Genomic DNA, 20,340 nt, shown 5'->3' on the forward strand with positions numbered 1-20,340 from the left:
ACACACACACACACACACACACACACACACACACACACACACACACACACACACACACCCCTACTAAATATAAATGCTTATTCACTGAGCTTTGTTTATAGTGCAAACTTGTAATAGTTTAACTGTCCAGCAGGAAAATGGAGCAACCAATCGTGATATAACACAACAGTGAATGCCTATCCAACTATAAAGAAAACATGCAACTCCCAATAAACCAGCAACGTGCATGGATTTCACAAACAAGAGGAGAAAAAGCCTTCATTTATCTGCAGTTCTACAGTTGGGAGAAAAACGAAGTAGCAATTTCCTGTGGCAGAGTAACTGGAAGACCATGGAGGAACTTGACAGTGGTTGTCACTTGTTGCACCTTGACAGAAGTTTGAGTCATACAGATTTGTCTTTGTCAAAACCCACCAAAGGCCATTGTTAATAAATAAATACCATTGCATATAATTTATCTAGAGAGAAAGTAAAATACTAACTTGCCTTTTAGACACCTATATAACACAAAATGTTTACAAGTGGGATCTACTAGCTCATTTCACTCTGAAATACATGCAAAGGACATTGATGAATGAAAATACATGATGGATGGCAATATAAGTATAGTAAAAGGTTCACTGTAATCGAGGAAGAGGGATAGAGGCAAACAGAGGGGTGAGAGGGCACCTCACGCAGGAGGTGACACTGAGCAGAGGCAGAAGGGGCAGAGACAGTGAGTCAGCTATGAAGTTTACTGGATAAAGTCCAGGCAGATGAGACTCCCCAGAGGCCAGTCTGGCTGGAACAGAGTGAGTGACATGGAGAGGAGGAAAAGGGGAGTAAGGAGAGGTAAGTAGGGAGCTGGGTCACACACAATCTTGTTCGCTGAATATGCTTCTTCCAGAAAGGAAAGCCAAAGAGGATTTTAAACTATGGAGTGGTCTGATCTATTGGGTCTTTGTTGTTGTTAAAGATTCTTCTAAATGCTATGTTAAATATAAACAATATATTCTTTTTGTGACCAGGGTTCTAATAAAGAAACTATAATGCACTGTATAATCATTTCATAATATATACATATATCAAATTATTTATCTTAAGCTAGTATTTGTCAATTATATCTAGATAAAACAAAATATATGCATGACTGAGTAAAAAAAATCTTTAAACCATGTTCAAATAAGAAAAGACAGAAAAAGAATGTCATATTTGTTATATGTAGATATATATCTACATTAAATGTATGTTCTGTGGGTTATTTTATTCTTTGTCTGAAATTTTTCAAATGATAGTGGGTAGGATAAACAATGAGCATATCATGATTAAAAAATTAGGAAAACTTTGTTTTAAGCAAGAAAAACTCCTGAAGCATTCTCTCTTCTATGCTGGTTTAGTAGGTAAAGTTGTATTTTTATTAACTGGACTCTAATATCCTAATAAGTAAATGCCAATTCCTTGAGGTAGCATTGATCTGCTCTTCATTTGCAAGGATTATTTAAGAAATAGGACACTGTGGGAAGACACAGGACTGAAGCTGGTGAGAGAACAGCACGAAAGATGGTTGCCTTGCACACACCTGACTCGGGTTTGAACCCTGACACACCAGGAGTGATTCCTGAAAACAGATTATATATATATATAATATATATATTATATATATATATTCAGTAGTACTGCCCCCCAAGCACCATCAGTATGGTTGTGGTTTACCCCAAAGAGCAAACACAACCACCTCTGGTTCTAACCTTCAGCCAAACAGCCGGGCTGGCCACTGGGAGTCACTGAGAGGTGGCCTCCCCACAACCCCCAAACACAATAAATAGATATAAACAAGGAAGGAATAACTACTCCTGCCTAAGTCTCTTTGGGCTTTGGGAAGTTGCCTCCTGTTCCCCTGGACTCGACCTTGAGCCAGCTGGTCAACATATCAAGAGCTGTCACTCCCTGGCCTAGCAGGATTGAACGTTGGTCAGTCTGTTCTGTGTCTGAGTGGGCGTGTGAGGCACTTAGGCAGCCCTATCAGGAAGAGGCTCAAATGGAGCTGACATGGAGCTATCAGCTCCATGGCCCCACCACTGGATGACGATGACTCCTGGGCTCTGGCATCTCCTTCCCTGCCCTCTGCCCTGTCTCCGAACACAGGTCCACATGCAAGTGAGAGGTGAAGGCTCTTCCTTCGCAAGCCACCTAATGGGATTCTTGTCACAGCTGAGGGCTCGCTTGTAGCAGGGCCAGCTCCACTCCTAGGCATGCCCTGCCTATGGCCTTTATGCTCAGCCTGGTCCTGATTCTGGCTTGTTACCTTTTGGCCCTTAGTTTCCAAGAAGCACTGTCAGAGGCCTCTTACTACCTCTCCATATCCCTGCTGTGTTTTCTGCAGAGGCAAAAATGCTGCTTTCTTCTAGAGTCAATGGTGAATGTTTCCCAGAGTAAGGGTGCTGCTGAACAAATACTGTTGTCCACTTCTATCTACCCCAGCTTCCAATCTCTGTAAGCTCAATACCAGCATCTGGAAGATTCCTACCCTGTGAACTACACTGCCGGTTGGTGTACCTACACAAGTTGCTCCAGAAAGTTGGCATCAAGTGAAATGGCCACTTAGGGGGCCGGAGAGATACATGGAGGTAAGGCATTTGCCCTGTATGCAATAGGACAGTGGTTTGAGTCCCGGCATCCCATATGGTTCCCCCAAGCCTGCCAGGAGTAATTTCTGAGCGTAGAGCCAGGGGTAGCCCCTGAGCGCTGCCGGGTGTGACCCCAAAACCAAAAAAATAAATAAATCCACTTAGTATTTCTAAGATCCTTGATGAACCAAGGTTTCTTCCAACTAAATGACTTAAAAAAAATCACTGAAAGGGGCCGGAGTAGTGGCGCAAGCAGTAGGGCAAATGCCTTGCATGTGCTAACCTAGGACAGACTATGGTTCGCTCTCCCAGCATCCCATAAGGTCCCCCAAGCCAGGAGTGATTTTTTAAGTGCATAGCCAGGAGTAACCCCTGAGAGTTACCAGGTGTGGCCCCTGCCAAATCACTGAAATAATAGAGGAGTATAGAGGAAAAAGTAGTGTATGCCAAATATTTACCCACACAAGCCATTTAATCCTTGCCACAAATCCATGAATTTAGTTATAACCACAAGCCAAGAAATCTGTCTCTCAGACCAGAAAGATGGCACAGTGGTTAAGGCTTTGTATGCAGCCATATCTATAACAATGGCTTGAATCCCAGCACCACATATGGTCCTCTGAGCACTGCTGGATACAAACTACAACCCCTAAGCACAGAGATAAGTGCCACCCAGTTTTCACCATCTCCCCTTTCCTGCCAAAGTAAGTAAATAAATAACTCTCAGCATGATCTTAGAGCACTCTCAAAGAAGCTTGCAACCCAGGCAAAACAAGTTGTGAACTCGGGTCTTACTGATTTCAAAGGCAACACTCTTTTCATCATCTCATTCTGATATCCACATTCCAACATACTTCAGTGCTCCAAAGGCACTTCCAAGTTCCTTATCTGGCTACATAAAGAATACTCAGACAAGCACATGTGTTTGCTTTTGAGCATTTCAAGGAATGCATCTCAAGTTGTAGAGCAAAGTAAGGACCAATTATGGGGTACGATGAGGCAAGAATTTTGTTTGTTCATATTTGTATATAGCAAAAAACAAGCAAATTTCATCATCAGGCATCATATATTAAGAGTTTCTAGGGCCTTTTAATTCAGTTATAGGCAGCAAGCAATTAGGAAATCACTACTGGAGTTTGAATGTCAAAATCTGAAGGCTGGGGTCAACAAAGCAATCCCTCTCAAGAATCCTTTCTTGTTACTCACTAGACAAGGAGAGATAACCCATGCACGACTGCTCTGTTGAGTTACCAAAAGGCAGCTCACAGAACGGAAACTCGAGTTCAGAAAAATTTGGTTTGACTGTTAAAGAAATCGTGGTGATTTTTTTTTTTTTTTTTTTTTTGGTTTTTGGTTTTTGGGTCACACCTGGCATCACTCAGGGGTTCCTCCTGGCTCTACGCTCAGAAATCACTCCTGGTAGTCTCAAGGGACCATATGGGATGCTGAAACACTGTCCTTCTGCATGCTAGGCAAATACCCTATTTCTCTGGCCCCAAAATTATGGTAATTTTTAAATGCTGCCAGAGGACATCTCACACCTACTAAAAACTAGAATTAAAAAAAATACTGGAAGAGGTTCTTTCCATTTATCTTCCCTATCTACCTTCAATGAGTAATGTGTGTCTGTAGAAGTTTATATAAAAAGGAACAAGAGGGAAGGGATAGCACAGCAGTAGGGTGTGTTGCCTTGCAACGTGGCTGACCCAGGATGGACCTAGGTTTGATCTCCAGGCATCCTATATGGTCCCCTGAGCCAGGAGCAATTTCTAAGCGTGTAGCAAGGAGTAACCCCTGAGCGTCACAGGCTGTGACCCAAAAAGCAAAAATAAATAAATACATGCACTAAGGATTACTCCTGACAGGGCTTGTGATCATATGTGATGTCCAGGACCAAACCTAGGTTGACTGCATGCAAGGCAAGCACTATCCTGCTGTGCTCTCTTGCCTCCCCCTTCCGTCCCCATTCTCATATTTTGTTTTGTGCTCTCCTGTTTAATTTTAACAGTCTGCAATGGTGATACTACTCCTACCTTCAGTTTCCAAGTGAACAAATAGAGTGGGAGAACGCTCACTGGGCTAGAGCACATTCCTGGCATGCTGAAGCCCTAGGTTCAGTTTCCTCACTCCATGGTCCACCTGATCACACCATGGGTACCGGTGGTCTCATGCAGTATGAAGTAAAGTATTTCTGGGCATGGCTATCGGGCAACCTGAGCTCTGCTTTGTGGTCCCCTCCCCTGTTAGAACTAGCTAGATATAACTTCAAAATTAACTTACTCACAGAATAAGCCAAGAATGATATTCGAGATTTGGTTCCAAAGTGGTACTTAGGAAATTGTGGATGAGTAGATGATTGGATATGTTGGGCTAGGAAGAGGCAGTTCCTGTGGTAGAGTGAGGCTAGCAGGTGCGAGGACATGAGCATGTCCTTGACACTGCATGACCCCCCAACACTGGTGGGTGTGGCTGCTATTTTCCAAAGGAACTGTCTCATCCATGTTCGACTCCAACGTCACTGGGAAATACACCATGTAAAAGAATAAATATCTCTTGCACCTCTGACCAGAGTTCCAATGGTCCCTCATCATTCTGACACTCTTGTGTGTCTGACCGTTCCCTTTTCAGGCCTGTTCTGCCTCTGAATTACTCTCCAGTTCTACACTGAGGCTCCTATCCTTTTACCTCCAGCAATACTCAGCAACCTAGTGTGCAGTACAGGGCGAGAAGTGTGTGTGGCTAGTTGCATGTAATGAAGCCTGGTATGGTCTCTAGAAGTACATGGTCTCTTAAGCATCACTGGGTACAGCCCTGGAAGTCTCGGAGAATCTCAGCATCCTCTGGCAGAGAGAGGGGGGAGAGGGAGGGAGGGAGAGAGAGAGGGAAGGAGGGAGAGAGAGAGAGTGAACGAGAGAGAGGAGAGGAGAGAAAGGAGAGAGAGAGAGCGAGAGAGAGAGAGAGAGAGAGAGTGTGTGTGTGTGTGTGTGCGCGCGCGCGCATTCTTCACTGCCAGGTATAGCGTGTGTGTGTGTGTGCATGCGTGCGTGCCTGTGTGTGTGTATGTGTCAGTAGTAATCCTTAGTGCAGAGCCAGAAATGAGTTCTTCACTGCCAGGTGTAGCCAGTGTGTGGAGGCTTACAGTGGTCAGAGACAGCTTCACAGCCCAGAGGGGGCTGGGAGACAATGGGTACAGAAGCCTGCAGAAAGTCCCTGGGCAAGAGTTAACAAGGGGGCAGGCAGGGCCTTGATGGTGAGGAAGAGTTGGAGCCGCTAACTGGCAGGAAATCTCCTGGACATGACAAAAATCTGCCTCATAAAAAAGGAGGGCATATTAAAACTATTTGGCATTTGGGCCCGAATCAAACAGTCCGGCATGAAAGTCTGGCGCTCACTTGAGGACTAACAGCAGTGAGTGAGAGTTCCAGCAGCTGTCAAGGAACGCGGCTCCTTCAAATGCTATTAAAGAGGGAATATGAAAGAACTTTAAGGAGTAACTGTGGAGGTGGCAGATAAGAGATGGCACTCTGTTCCGAACACCTGGAATCACTTAAGAGACATCTGTTATCACCTGGGAGTCAGAGATGAGAGTGAGGACCACAGGCTCGGGTCAATTGAGAACGGCATTTCCATTTCTCCAAAGCAACTGCTCCCATGAGCCGGGCAGTGAATTCGCTGGGCTTTTCATCATGGTTTTGACACAAACTCCTTACTCTGCCGCTTGAAGTGATATGGTTTGCCCACACATCAAGGTAAAGTCAAGGAATACACTTGAAAACAAAGCAAGAGAGTGGAGATAGGGAAACACAAAACCATCCAAAATGTCGTCCAACATGGCAAGAAGTCTACAACATATTTACATTTACTTCTCACAAGGAGCAGCTATTAAATAACTAGGACTCTTCTCTCTACATTGAAATTGAGGTGTGAAATCTCCTGTTGGGACATCCAGTTCAAAAGAGATGCACTCGGGAACAGGCAGGCTCAAAAGGCTGTTGGTATATATGGGCACTCCAGTCCAATCCTTGGCACCACAAGGCCCCCCAGTACCACAATGAATGACACTTGAAGAGCACACTAAGTCTAGCCCCCAGCACTGCTGAGTATGGCTCAAATCACACAAGAAACAAGAGTGATTTGATACTCTATTCGTCTGATTTTGCCACCAAGCAACTTCATTTAGGGAAAGGAATTTAAAGAGATCACAAAATAATGATCCTTTCTTTTACTGTTGTTGCTGTTTGTGGGGCTTGGGGTCACACCCGTAGTGCTCCTGAATGGCTAGGGGAACCATATGAAATGCAGGGGACTGAAACCAGGTTGGCTGTATGCAGGGCAAGCGCTCTATCCTACCCACTGCACTAAATAAAGTCACTTCCTAAAGCTAGATCAATGACTTACAAAGGACATCAAAAAGCTGGAATTCACTTTTTAAATGATTTATAGATTAGCCCATTTAATCAGGAGCACACTCTTGCCTAGCAGGCATGCTAGAATTGATCTAGTAAAGGCATGGTGGGGAATGTCATATCTACCAAGGGCCATATGGTTATTCAGAACATGAGTCTGAAGCCACACAACACAACCAGGTAGACCGAGAAGTATCAGTTTCTGACCTGTCATGTACCAGGGTCAGACCATGGGATGTCATGGGCGTTGTGCAGTCTGTAGGCCAGATGTTCCCCATTCCCGGAGTAAAGGAAAGGTAAAGAAGTTTTAAGCTAGAGAAAGCCCAGCTACAACCAGCATATCAGTCTTGCGAAAACACTCCCGAAAGGTCTCTGTCATGGTGGAGACCAAGCACTATCGCAGACTCCGCTTTAGTTGTTGATACCAAAGGAGGCTAAAAATGTGCAGGTAGCTCTTTGCAGGTCATTCTCTCCACTAACAGATGGGGTGCACATGGACCCTTGAGCCAGGCTGTGAAAAGAAGAGCCTTAAGTGCTCTGGCATGAGATAACCAGCACAGGGTGCTGGGATCCTAAAGTTGAAACAATGCAGAAAGTTGGGGGAACACACTGAAGATTGGGGTCCATTCTAGGTACAGCCAGAATCTACGGGTTGGTTTCTTGGACTCCTTAAAACTTTATATTTCCACAACCCATAAATTTGCAAGAGAACAAAAGCGATACAAAGAATAGCTCTGGGGGCCAGAGTGATAGCACTGTAATAGGGCACTTGCCTTGCACGCGGCTGACCAATGTTCAATTTCCAGGATCCTATATGGTCCCATCCCCAAATCCCAGGGGGAGGGGGAGAGTAGCATGGTATGGTGGTTTAGAGATGCTAGTTTGGTAGCACATAAGAAACAGGTTCTTCAATGTCCACAGACATGGCCCTGGGCAGATGAGCGCAGCAGGCTGAGAGCCAGAAGGCAGCAAGCAGCTCCTTCACTCAGTAACTACCTCCCACAGAACCTACCTCCTGCATTTATATGCAGAAAAGTCTGCGCAAAGCAGGAGCTCACCACATGCTTGGCCAATGACTGAGTGCAGTCACTTGACAAAAACACCTAGTGTGGCTTTGCAGATGTCAAGCAGGATTGTAACCACTAAGTCCAACCCTGAGCCATTGCCCTTGGAATCAGAGCTGGGGGTTGGGGCTGGAGAGATAGCATGGAGGTAGGGCGTTTGCTTTGCATGCAGAAGGATGGTGGTTTGAACCCCGGCATCTCACATGGTCCCCCAAGCCTGCCAAGAGCCATTTCTGAGTGTAAAGCCAGGAGTAACCCCTGAGTGCTGCCAGGTGTGACCCAAAAATATCAAAAAAAAAAAAAAAAAAAAAAAAAAAAAGAACCAGAGCTGGGGAAAAGGAAGGCTCCAACCTCCAACAAGGGGGAATAAAGTTGCTCCCTTAAGGACTTGCCTGGTGCTGCCTGGGACTACTCAGGAGCAGCCTCTGTGAGGATTGAGGTGATCTTGGCACAGCAAACATATTCTCATCTCCCTTCCCTAGGAGACTGTAATGGAAGCAATTCTAGAGAGGTGAGGAAAGGCACCGGGCCTCAAAGCAAGGGGGAATGACTTCTCTGCTTTCACTGTTTTTTCACTTAATATCCGCAGATATCTCCACTCCTGGGCCAAATTAGATCCAATCAGGCCGAGAGTGGACCGACAAACCACACTGGCCTTCCAGGAGAAAAGAACGGCATGTCAGATGCCAGTGGCCCGAGAGGGTCCCATGCCATGCTGTTATGGTATTAAGCTTCCATTTGCAACATTAACGGAAAGAGTGCTCAAAGCTTTACAGGGGAGAGGTGGGGGGTTGTGGGGGGCTGCAGGGGCACGCAGCTGCCTTGAAGGCTGGAAGACTGCAGCAGACACGGTCCACCAGTCTCAAGCCTGTGGTTTCTTTTCATTCTCAGAGTCAATTTAAATTACTGATCATCAAAAAACCTACATGACAAGACAGCTATTAAAGACAGCTACTAATCAAGTCAAAACTCAGTATCAAATCGAATGGTGGTTCGCTTGCATGAAGAGCAAACTAATGCAAACTAAGAAGGCACTGCTCAGAAGAACAAAATTAATTGCCTCCATGAAGTTCACAACAGCCCCTTCTGTCCCCTGCCCCTCATACCTCTTGGTCAGGGAAGGGACGCCCTTGCTTTGTTAACAAACAGTAGCCACGGGCCTGGAGAGATAGCACAGCGGCGTTTGCTTGCAAGCAGCCGATCCAGGACCAAAGGTGGTTGGTTCGAATCCCGGTGTTCCATATGATCCCCCGTGCCTGCCAGGAGCTATTTCTGAGCAGACAGCCAGGAGTAACCCCTGAGCATCGCTGGGTGTGGCCCAAAAAAACAAGAAACAAAAAACAAAACAAAACAAAAAAAACAGTAGCCACTTAGAACCCCAGCACAAGCATCTCTGGTGTGACAGGGAGATGCAGGGACAAGACTTGACAGCAACTCTGTGTGTGTGTGTGTGTGTGTGTGTGTGTGTGTGTGTGTGTGTGTGAGAGAGAGAGAGAGAGAAGAGAGAGAGAACTTGACATCAAGTGTGTGTGTGTGTGTGTGTGTGAGAGAGAGACACACACACAGAAATAAAACTTGACATCAAGTGTGTGTGTGTGTGTGTGTGTGTGTGTGTTTGTGTGTACACACACAGAGGGACCATCCAAGAGCCCCATACAAGTTGCACTGTCTGGTTCTTTAAATCTAACACCAGTGACTTAGTGAATGGAATTAGTTTGGATTTGATGCTCTGTTTCTGTTTGCAAAAGTGATTATCCAAAATATCCTGGAAAAAAAAAACATTCCAAGAAACTCAGCAATGCCAGGGATTGGGGGGGAGAAGAAAATAGGGGGAGAGGATGGGAAAGAAGAGTATGGGAGGGGAGTGGAGAGGGGAAGGGAGAGGAAAGGAGAGAAGAGAAGGGAGGGGAGTGTGTGTGTGTGTGTGTGTGTGTGTGTGTGTGTGTGTGTGAGAGAGAGAGAGAGAGAGAGAGAGAGAGAGAGAGAGAGAGAGAGAGAGAGAGAGAGAGAGAGAGAGAGAGAGAGAGAGAGAGAGAGAGAGAGAACATTGGTACACTGGGCCAAGTTCTCATGAGATGGCTGAAGAGGAACTTGTTCAGTCCCTGGAATAATCAGCACCATGACAGAGAATAACTGCCCCCAATTCAAACATGAAGAAAAGAAGAAGAGGAGAAAGTCACCTGTGCAAGGACAAGAAGCTGCCCTTATATAGCGGAGGTGAACCCTTGACTAGTCTGCCGCCAAAACTTCATCGCCTTCCTCTGTTCTTCCAAATATGTCTATGAAAGTCAATTACTCAGAATAGGACACACATGTCCCAAATGATTTTAGTTCATTACAGCTAAAAGATTTCCCAGCCCAACTGTGATTTAAGATGTTTACACCTCACTTACATCCATTGGATTCAGAGGAACATGGAGAACAGAGCATCAGAGCACTTATGGTTTCCAACCCTCTGGCCACTCCATTCTTCACAATTTTTGCCTGAGCACATAAGTTATAATCCTGACCATTTTAATTCATCGATGAGAAGCCAAACTGGGTGCTAGAATGGCCCTTAGCTCTCCAACAAGCAAGGTCTCAACTGTTTTTGATGGTGAGATGGATGCTCAGTGGTTATTCCTGGCAGGACTCAGGGGACCATATGGAATGCCATGAATCAAAGTTGGGTCAGCTGCCTTCAAGGCATGCACCTTACCTGCAGGACCATAACTCCAATGGCCCCAATGTTTGCAAAGTAACTTACAAAGGCAATATTGGAAACACAACTCTTCACTGTAGTCCCATGTGGTTTTTCACTCTGGCTCCTTATTCCACAAGCCCACAGAAGTTCCAATCAGTTCCTGTTTTCTGGGAAACTGTCTTTCATCTTATGTGTACAAGTTACGTCTATCAGCAAACAGGGACCCAGTGGTCCGCAGGCTGACAGATAAGTTTCATGATGCCTTAAAAGCAAAGCGTGAGGAAAAAAATAAACTTCAGGCTGTAGACTAGCTCTTTGCTCTTTACAGCTCACGTGTCAAGGGAATGGGGTTTCCCAGGTAGATGTACTAATGTAAAATGCATTAGTGCTAAGGTGGGGGCCCCCAATCCACCCGGGGCCAAAGGGTTAATACAAAATGACAGAATTTAATGACTGCTATTATGGTTGCCAGGCAACCAAGGGAAGGTGTGCCATAAAGACCTAATTAATGAATGAGGTAGCAAGAGTTTCTGTTAACTTGGGAAGCAGTTCACAGTTCACCATTGGTTGGCTTGGCCCAGATGGTAATACTCTTAAGCTTTCTTAGCTTCACTGAGTAGCAGCAAAATAATGCGATTATAGTTGCTGCTCTGGCTAAAGTTCTCACATCCTTCTCATGCTTGGTGCAATCTATCAAGTCAGCTGAAAACTCAGCCCCCTGCAAGGACTTGTAAGTGGATGACATGTCTGCGTTTTATCCTGCATTCCTGCCAGCCCCAGAGGATCATAGGAAGGATTCTCTTCTGTACACACTTGTTACAGAAATGCCCAGAGATATCAAAACTGGGGACAGAAACTGAACTGGCCATGGAGTAGGCTGTGGTTACTAGAAGATTACATAGGAGCATCCTATGACAGTAACACAGGATGACAAATGATGTGACCCCCCCAGCTCGCTGAGCCCTGTCCTAACCCTTCATAATTTCTGAAAAGGGGACCCAGCACTCTGGTGCCAGTGCCTGGAGGGACCCAGTCACCAGGATCCAAACTCTGTCTGGACTCCTGAGTCTCTTTTCTTCCTACACAAACCACACTGTGTAGCTTTTACTACTGAGGACAACCACAACAAATGCCCTCCAGAATGGACTCATGAGCTACTAGTTCCCTCACTGGTCCTCATTCTGTGAACAACTGAGCTGCTGATGGCACTATCAAATCCTTTTTTGGGGATGCAGAGACCGAGTGTGGCTGGAGCTTGGGACTAAAGGCAGCTCTGCCATCCTGCACTGCACTGTCCCAGACTGAAGAAAGACTTGCTCTTATTTCTACTCTGAGATGGACAACAGCCTCCATGGCTGAGCCCTCCACACTGCGGTCAGCAAGTAAACATTTTCTTTCCATCCTGCAGCCTCAACAACAGTCACTCCAGATCCTTTACAAAATGAAATCGGGGAGGTCCAGCGAGCAGGTAGAATGGTTTGGCGAGGGCGGGAAAAGTTCCCTCCACCCCAGCCCTTGGTGAAGTCTTGAGGAAAACAATTGGAGTGGGAAGACACAAGAGGCAGCTGTTGTGCAAGGCTTGAGTGGCCAGGGAAAACTCTTGGGTTCTTTGAGGAAGGAAAGGCTGTGCCTGCTGAGAGGCCAGAGAGGGGGGCCCTTGGGAACAAAAGTACCAAGAAGAGGAAGAAAGATTGGTCCAGGCTGGGTAGAGTGCTCTTGTCAATGGGTCCGCGGCTTCAAATGTAATCAAAGCAGTGGACCAGCTCAGTTGAGCCAAAGATCAGAAGAACTGCCCCCTTCAACGCTTTCATTCATGAAAATACAGTCCCTCCAACAGGGTCCGACAACTCACACAAATGTCTTGTTTCTGACTCCCACAGCTAATGAAAAGATGCTCAGATACTTCTCAGACTAATCTGGACAGAGTTAACATCATGTTTGTTTGTTTGTTTGTTTTTAATGGTTTGGCCCATGATTATTTACAACTGACTCCTGTTTATCTATGGCACGTTTTAAAACCACTGTTGGCTTCTCAGGGTGTGTGTGGGCTGCCTCAGTCCTGCTGGTGTCACTCGACAAACACACTTAAACAGTATTAATTTCAGCAAATTGGGATCAGCCAACGAAATCAGTCCTCTCTGCCCCCCAAGAAACGGCATTCATCACTCACTCACTCACTCACTCACTCACTCACTCACTCACTCACTCACTCACTCACTCAGCAAACATCCTTGCGCATTTAAAGAGAAAGAGCTAGGGGGTTAAGTCCAAGAATTGGAACTTTTAGATTAGGAATGCTTCTCCCAAGTGTGTGACTGAGAACGCTTCTGCCTAGACTGCAAGTTCGCTTGCTCACATGCCTCCTCAATCCTCTGCTACCCCTCTCTGCCCTAACACGGCATCCCAAAGCCTCCTTCCTGACCTCTCACTAGTTTCTTCACCCTGAAGCCCAAACAATGCTGACACACAAATCAGACCATGTTACTTCCTTACTTGCATCTCCAAGTCCGTCTTCACTAACTTCAGGTCCAAATCCAAAGCTATCACACGTCATGGGAGGCCTTGGTTCTCTGGCCCTCACCCCCAGACACATTGCTCTGAGCACAGAATGAATGAGGTGCCACTGAGTGGCACCAATCCTCTCCCTTGGGCTGGGCCTCTGACCCTGTGATCCAAGTTGCCTGGAATGTGTTTTCCTAATCCCCATTCCTCCTCTCTGTCCCACACTACCTCTGGCCTCCCAGTTCCCCACCCTGCCTGGGTTAACACTCTCGTTTCCTGACTTCACCATGCTGAGGGGATCACCTCCTCCAGAATATGCTCTTTAGCACACTCATCGCAAAGGACTTATGGTCAGCTTGACCATCTATCTTCTCCTGCACTGCCTAATTCTTTGTAGACTGTAACCCAATATATACTGAGCCCATGTTGGCACTACCCATATTTTAGCATGATCTTTGCTTGCTGCCCAGATTAGTAAGAAGGAAACTCCAAATCTTCCTTTCTTTGCTATTCTTCTTGAAGACACTGAACACATGTATTGTATGCCTCTGTAGTTGGTACTTGCTCCCTCTCACTCTTGTTTTTGAAAGTGAATTGAGTTGTTCCAATTAACCTGCATTTCTCATTCTAATCCCTCAAGTTGGAAATTGAGAGTCACAATATAGAACAAGCTCCACTCATAGGAGGAGAACGAAGAGAGGGAGGACCCAGGAGATCACACATGTGGCCCATCTAATCAACTTCTAAAACCACACATACCTAAACTTTCCTAATGAGACTGGAGTATGGATTTCACCCTTTAGTCCTACTGAAAGATAAACACTGCCTTCTCAACACTGGCTCTAGGCCAAGTCTGACTTCAACTTTGGCACCGAGTGTTAGCCACCTGGAGCGAGGGGTGGGGGTGGGGGGTGGAGAAGAGAAAGGGAAAAGAAGACAGAGGAGCATAAAATTGCAAAAATAGTCATTGAGAACACTTCAGAGGAAAAGCCCAGATACTTCCAAATGAAAGCCAGACACCGACAGGAGGTGGCAGCATGGACTTGGGGTCTGAGTATCAAAACTCCTCACCAGACTGCCCTAGCCTTTTCTTCCAGGCCTCTATGCACTTCTCCATGCATGTCTGTTCTCAAAAACAGGAAGAGAAATTCACCTTTTTTAGGCTAACTATGGCTCAAGAACAACAAGAACAAGGAAAAATAAAACCCTAAGATATCTAGTAATTCCTGAAAGACAATCAAGCTGCAAAAATAAATACAAATTATCCCCAAGGGCTTTTGATACCTGATACAAAATCCTCAAAATCCAAACCTGAGCTCCAATTCTGACTCATATTCTAACTTGGCCTTTAATGGCTCAATAAACATGAAGCTGGCTTTATTGAATACGACAATATTTTAATTGAGCTCGAAAGCTATTAACAAATGCAGCTTCAGGAAAAGTCTGACTAAAGAGAAATTCAAAAGCAACTCTTAGTCATCTCTGAGATCTCACCTGCACTAAATTCTAAGTTGGCAGAAAAACATCACGGCAACTGGAATGTCAGTCAGAAACTATGACACCAATTATGCCCCAGACCTAACTAAATGTTAAAGTTTTTGGACAGAGCTAAAATTTCAAAAAGTTGCATAGGAAACATACTCTCTGCCCTCATTATGCTTTTCCTGAAAATGTGTCAATAGTAGCAGCATAATTATGAGTAAAATGCTTAGACCTGGTGCCATTCAGAGACAGAATTTCTTCAGACACTTCCAAGCAGAGTGGCTAGAGCCTCGGGTGTGACGGAAAAACTTTGCAAACCCACGCCAGCAGTTTCCTTCTTCTCCATCTGCAAGGGCAACTGCTGGGGCCGACACGTTCGAGGGTGTGATTTGGAAGCATCTGAGCATCACATGCCCCCTCAGCTAAACCCTGGCTTGCATGGGTCTTTACAGGTCCTTGTTGGCTAGCTGGGCAAACTGAAGGCAAAGATACTGCAGCTGTACCAGCAGGACAGATTACGAAGTTGCAATTGAGACCCTGAGAAGCAAGCTGCAGTCCATCCCCAGCAAACTGCTGCATCGTGGCTGGCTGGCAGCAGGAGGGCCCGCAGCCAGTGTGGCCACTGTGCCAGGCAAATTGTGTGAGTGGCGCTGCTCGGATGCTTCCAGAGAAAGAGGGAGAATTGCCGGGCTCCTTTGTAAACAACTTCTTGTGCTTTCAGGCTGTTGACTAACTTCAAAGGTGGCATCGCTCAATCCTGCTGCACATTATGCCAGGGAAATCTCGAGGCCATTGTCTTCCTGAGGAAATACCTATGCGGCCGCTTGTAAAGTGGGCTCTGAAAAGTAAATAGCAGACAACAAAAGGAACACAAGTGCAGCTTTGAGAGAGGAAAAATACTGCAGTAGAGCCAAGCTGAAACCCATTTCCAGCAGGATCATGGTGAACAGCAAACGCAGGCCTGAAAAAGCTAACTTAGGACTGCAGGATGACTTTTCTTTCTATTTCCATCTCCATTAGCAGGAAATGACTCATAGTATTGACTTGCCCCCCAATATTTGTAGAATAAAAGGTTTGGTTTATTTTGGGACCCAAATATTTTTAATATCTTTATTTAAACACTTTGATTATAAATATGATTGTAGTTGGGTTTCAGTCATGTAAAGAACACCCCCCTTCACCAGTGCAACATTCCCATCACCAATGTCCCAAATTACCAAGAATGACTAAACTATATTATAGCCTTGTGTGCAACAGGTTTCTGCATTTTGCAGAAAACTTGAGTGTATTAAGGTGCCAAAAACAGTCATTTTGACCCAGAGGCTCTCATTTAGAAATGATCTACATAGGTGTTATTGCCATTACTGCTGTACACAAAAAGCCATGAATTTCATTTATTTGTTTGTTTGGGGGACCACACCTGGCAGTGCACAGGAACTTCTGACTCTGCACTCAGTAATCACTCCTGGTGGTGCCCAGGGGACCAATAGGAAGCTGAGGACTGAATCGGGGGTCAGCTACGTGACAAGGCAAGCACCTTACCTGCTGTGTTATCACTCCAGCCCCAAGCCTTGGATAATTTAATAATAGTTTGTCTAAGACAGATGAAAGCCTGACCAAGACTTCAGCTTCCCCATTGTTTCTGCTATCTCATCATACCTGCTCTCCACACCACTGCAGAAATCTACCTTCTTGAAATGTAGCTAGATTATCACTGGTATCAGCTGGTATCTGCACCTACAACATGCCCCCTGATCCACAGCCATCCTGTGTACTGTTCTGCACACCCTTCTCAAGGAACCATGAAGGTTGTGAAGATAGGCATAGTGCTTTATTCGGAGCTGAGTCCCCAGGAAAGACAGAAATGAAGAAAACAAAGAGAGGAGGAGGAGTCTCAGACTTTGTCCAATTGACCATAGGCAAACACCCACATGCCAAATTAGCACCCACGTGCCACAGAAGAAGAGAGGACTGGGATGGTTCCTAACCATTGGAATAAAAGGACTGTTTCATGAAGAGATCGTGAATAAGGAATTTAACCTAGGATCCAGACACCATTAGCCATAAAGCCATATGCGAAAACCATAAAGTCTATAAAAATGTGCAAGGACATCCAAAAACTCACTTTCGCAGATGGTTTTGGAGAATATTTTGCAGGCATTCAAAGAGGTTCCATTACCCAGCATGCACCTTGGGAGGGCACACAGTGGGAACCACCTACTTGCATAATAAAGTGGAGAAGGCCAGAGGCTGAGCAGGAAGCAGGTCTGTGTTCCAGCCATGCCTTCAAACATCACAGCCCTTCTCCAGGCCCCTCTTCCTCCTGCGGATGCTCAGGGCCACCTGTAACCAACACAGATGCTCGGGAGCCACATCGTTAGTCACACTGCAATCTCTCCATCTGGATGCACTCAAAGTCGTGCATGGTATACAACAGTGAAATGAGGTGGGCACTACAGAACCAGCGAAGGAAACATAATGCAGGTAAAACAACTGGTATTTCCCTGAAAACAGCATTCTCGTTTGATCATCAGTGAGTCAAAACCCAGAAACGTCCTCTTTTTCTGGCACCTATTTTCTTTCTTACTTTTTTTTTTTTTTTTTTTTTTTTGGTTTTTGGGCCACACCCGGTGATGCTCATGGGTTACTCCTGGCTATGCACTCAGAAGTCGCTCCTGGTTTGGGGGACCATATGGGACGCCGGGGGATCGAACCGTGGTCCGTGGCTAGCGCAGGCAAGGCAGGCACCTTACCTCTAGCGCCACCGCCCGGCCCCTCTGGCACCTATTTTCAAGGTCTTGTATTTACCAGAGTTCACAGTTAATACACAAACTTTAACTTATGTTTATTGAATGGAAATGGGCACATTCTAACAGGCAAAGTGAAATAAATGAACCTCTGCAATGACCATGATGCCTGTGCAAAATTTCTCAGAAGGAATTCCCCTGGACAGAGAAGCATTCATTTCAGACCCTCCCAGGTAATCTTATAATTGGAAACTTTCTGCTCTGGCATCATAATTACAAAATGGTGCAAGCCCTGGACTTTTGGTGGAGCCCTGGACTCTACCAAAAACAAAAACAAGCAGAATACATTAAAAAAAAAAAAACTAAGCTAAAAACTGGGGCTGGAGCAATAGCACAGCAGCAGGGATTTACCTTACACGCGCCCGAACCCCTGAGCCCATCAGGAGCATTTCTGAGTGCAAAGACTAGAGTAATCCCTGAGCACTGACGGTTGTGGCCTAAAAACAAACAAACAAACAAACAAACAAAAAACCCTAAAAACTAATTATTAGGCTAGAGAAATTTAAATTTGGGGCTCTGGGACAAAAACACATAAGAAAGGGGCCAGAGATAGCATGGAGGTAAGGTGTTTGTCTTGCATGCAGGAGGACGGTGGTTCGAATCCTGGCATTCCATATGGTCTCCCAAGCCTGCCAGGGGAGATTTCTGAGCGCAGAGCCAGGAGGAACCCCTGAACGCTGCCGAGGGTGACCCCCTTCCCCCCAAAAAAAACACATAAGAAAGTAAATAGAGTGTTATACATTGTATGACTGAAACTAAATCATGAATAACTTTGTAACTCTGTATCTCATGGTGATTCAATTAAAGAAGTCGCTTATTTAAAAAATAAGTAATTTATTTAGCTCTTCAATAATAAGGAAAACAATAATTTAAAGGGACATATACACACTATTCATCATAGCACTCAATATAATAGACAACAGTTAGAATCAACCTAGCTGCTCAGCAATAGATGAGTGAATCAATTGAATATTACATAGCCCTAACATGATGTAATCATGTAGTTTAATCATGCAGTTCACTGCAACATGGAGGGAACTGAAAGATATTGTGTTAATGAAGTAAGCCAGAAGAAGAATAAATACAGGATATCACTTTTATGTGGCATCTCGAATAAATGCATGAGGAAATGTAATGGTTTACATGGGGGTTATCTAAAAAACTCTGGCCCTAAAGTATAGTAAAGAAAAAATTAAGAACGGGGTAGAGGAGGAGAAAGACAGATGTAAAATTACGGGGGACAGGGATCAAAGGGATTCAGGTACATTGGTGGTGTTTTAAGCAAGGACTGAATTAAATATCCAAACCACAGAGTCAACAAAACTGAAATCATAAGACCACCAAACTTAAGAAGGTTCCTGTTATGATGGCAGGCTTCGTGGGAGGGAGATTGAGGATGGGAAGAGGGGACATTGGTAGAGGGGAGTTGATACTGGGGGTGGGTTAATGTTGAAACACTGTCTGTCTAAAACTCAACTATGAATAACTTTGAAAATCACAGTGCTTTAAATAAAAAAAACTAAAAAGAAAAATGAATAGATAAACCGAAGACTGGGAGATAATACTTAGAAACCATGAGCTTTATATCAAGAATGCTTAAAGAATTCTCAAAAGTCCGTAAGGAAATAAGCGCTTTTTGAAATGGGCCTTCAATGTGAACAGACACTTTATCAAAGAGGTAACACAGATGGCAAATAAACAATAAATAAAACAATAAAAAAATAAATAAAACAAATAGTATAGATGCTCAAAATCACTAGTCATCAGGAAAATGCAAGTTAAGCCACCACAGATCTTACACAGAAGTTAACAGAGTAACAGAAATAGGAAAATAGTGATACTACCAAATGCTGGTGAAGATGCAGTGCAGTTTGGCAGATACTTATACAGTGGAAAACACTCTCATCCATGGAACCCTGCACTTAACTAGAACTAGGCACTTAACACAAGCAAAAACATAAACCTGGTTTTCACACCCTACCTGGGAAGGCAAGTGCTTACAAAGCTTTTCTAGGGATAGCAAAAAGCAGAAACAGCCCAATGTCCCTCAGAGGCGACGAACAACACACAGAGGTTCATTCATAGGATGATGATACGAGTTCAACTCTCTAGAGAGGAGCTTCCGACACCCAGACATGGGAAGACATCACAAATGCTTTCTGCTACGTGACAAGTTAATTCCTGAAAGGTGTATGATTACACTTGGAGGACACTGTAGAAAAGGCAACTGTCAGATGCTGAGAGTCGGAAGTGAGCTGGACTACAAAGGAGTAATGCAAGGATATTTATGGGTGGTTCTTATCATGATAGCTTCTTTATCATTGCTGATATGTGACTATTTACCAAAACCCATAAAACAAAATATTACAAAAAGTGTAGTGTGTGTGTGTGTATAGCCTAATTTTGAAAAAGAAACAGATTGACTTTGTGATAGGCGTCTGAGAATAAGAGTACAGAATCTGAAATTAGAAGAATTCTGTCATTTCTTAAGTTCTATCACTTTCAGCAATCTACTTCAAGACTGTTTCAGGACTCAGTTTCCACATCCACATAATGGAGACCACAATGTCTTTCTAGTGTGTCTCTCTAAATGAGGTTGAAATGAAAGCCTGCTTAAAAGCATTTAGCAAATAGTAAGCATTTCATAAACATTAGTAGTTATAAATGCTATGATATTTTAGCAAGTACTTTTACATTATGGAACTACAAGATGCTATATCCATCCCCAAATTAGAATTATTTTGTTTTTATGTTTTGGGGATTGTCACACTTGAGTTTATTCTTGGTTCT

General features: G+C 44.6%; 1 protein-coding gene across 1 annotated transcript in view; it reads right to left on the reverse strand.

Annotated features, from left to right (window-relative positions):
* Positions 1-20,340, reverse strand: part of DENND1A (DENN domain containing 1A) — a 536,242-nt gene that overhangs the window by 276,822 nt on the left and 239,080 nt on the right. The window lies entirely within an intron of this gene.

This window comes from Suncus etruscus, chromosome 5, assembly GCF_024139225.1.
Source record: "Suncus etruscus isolate mSunEtr1 chromosome 5, mSunEtr1.pri.cur, whole genome shotgun sequence".
NCBI lineage: Eukaryota > Metazoa > Chordata > Mammalia > Eulipotyphla > Soricidae > Suncus > Suncus etruscus.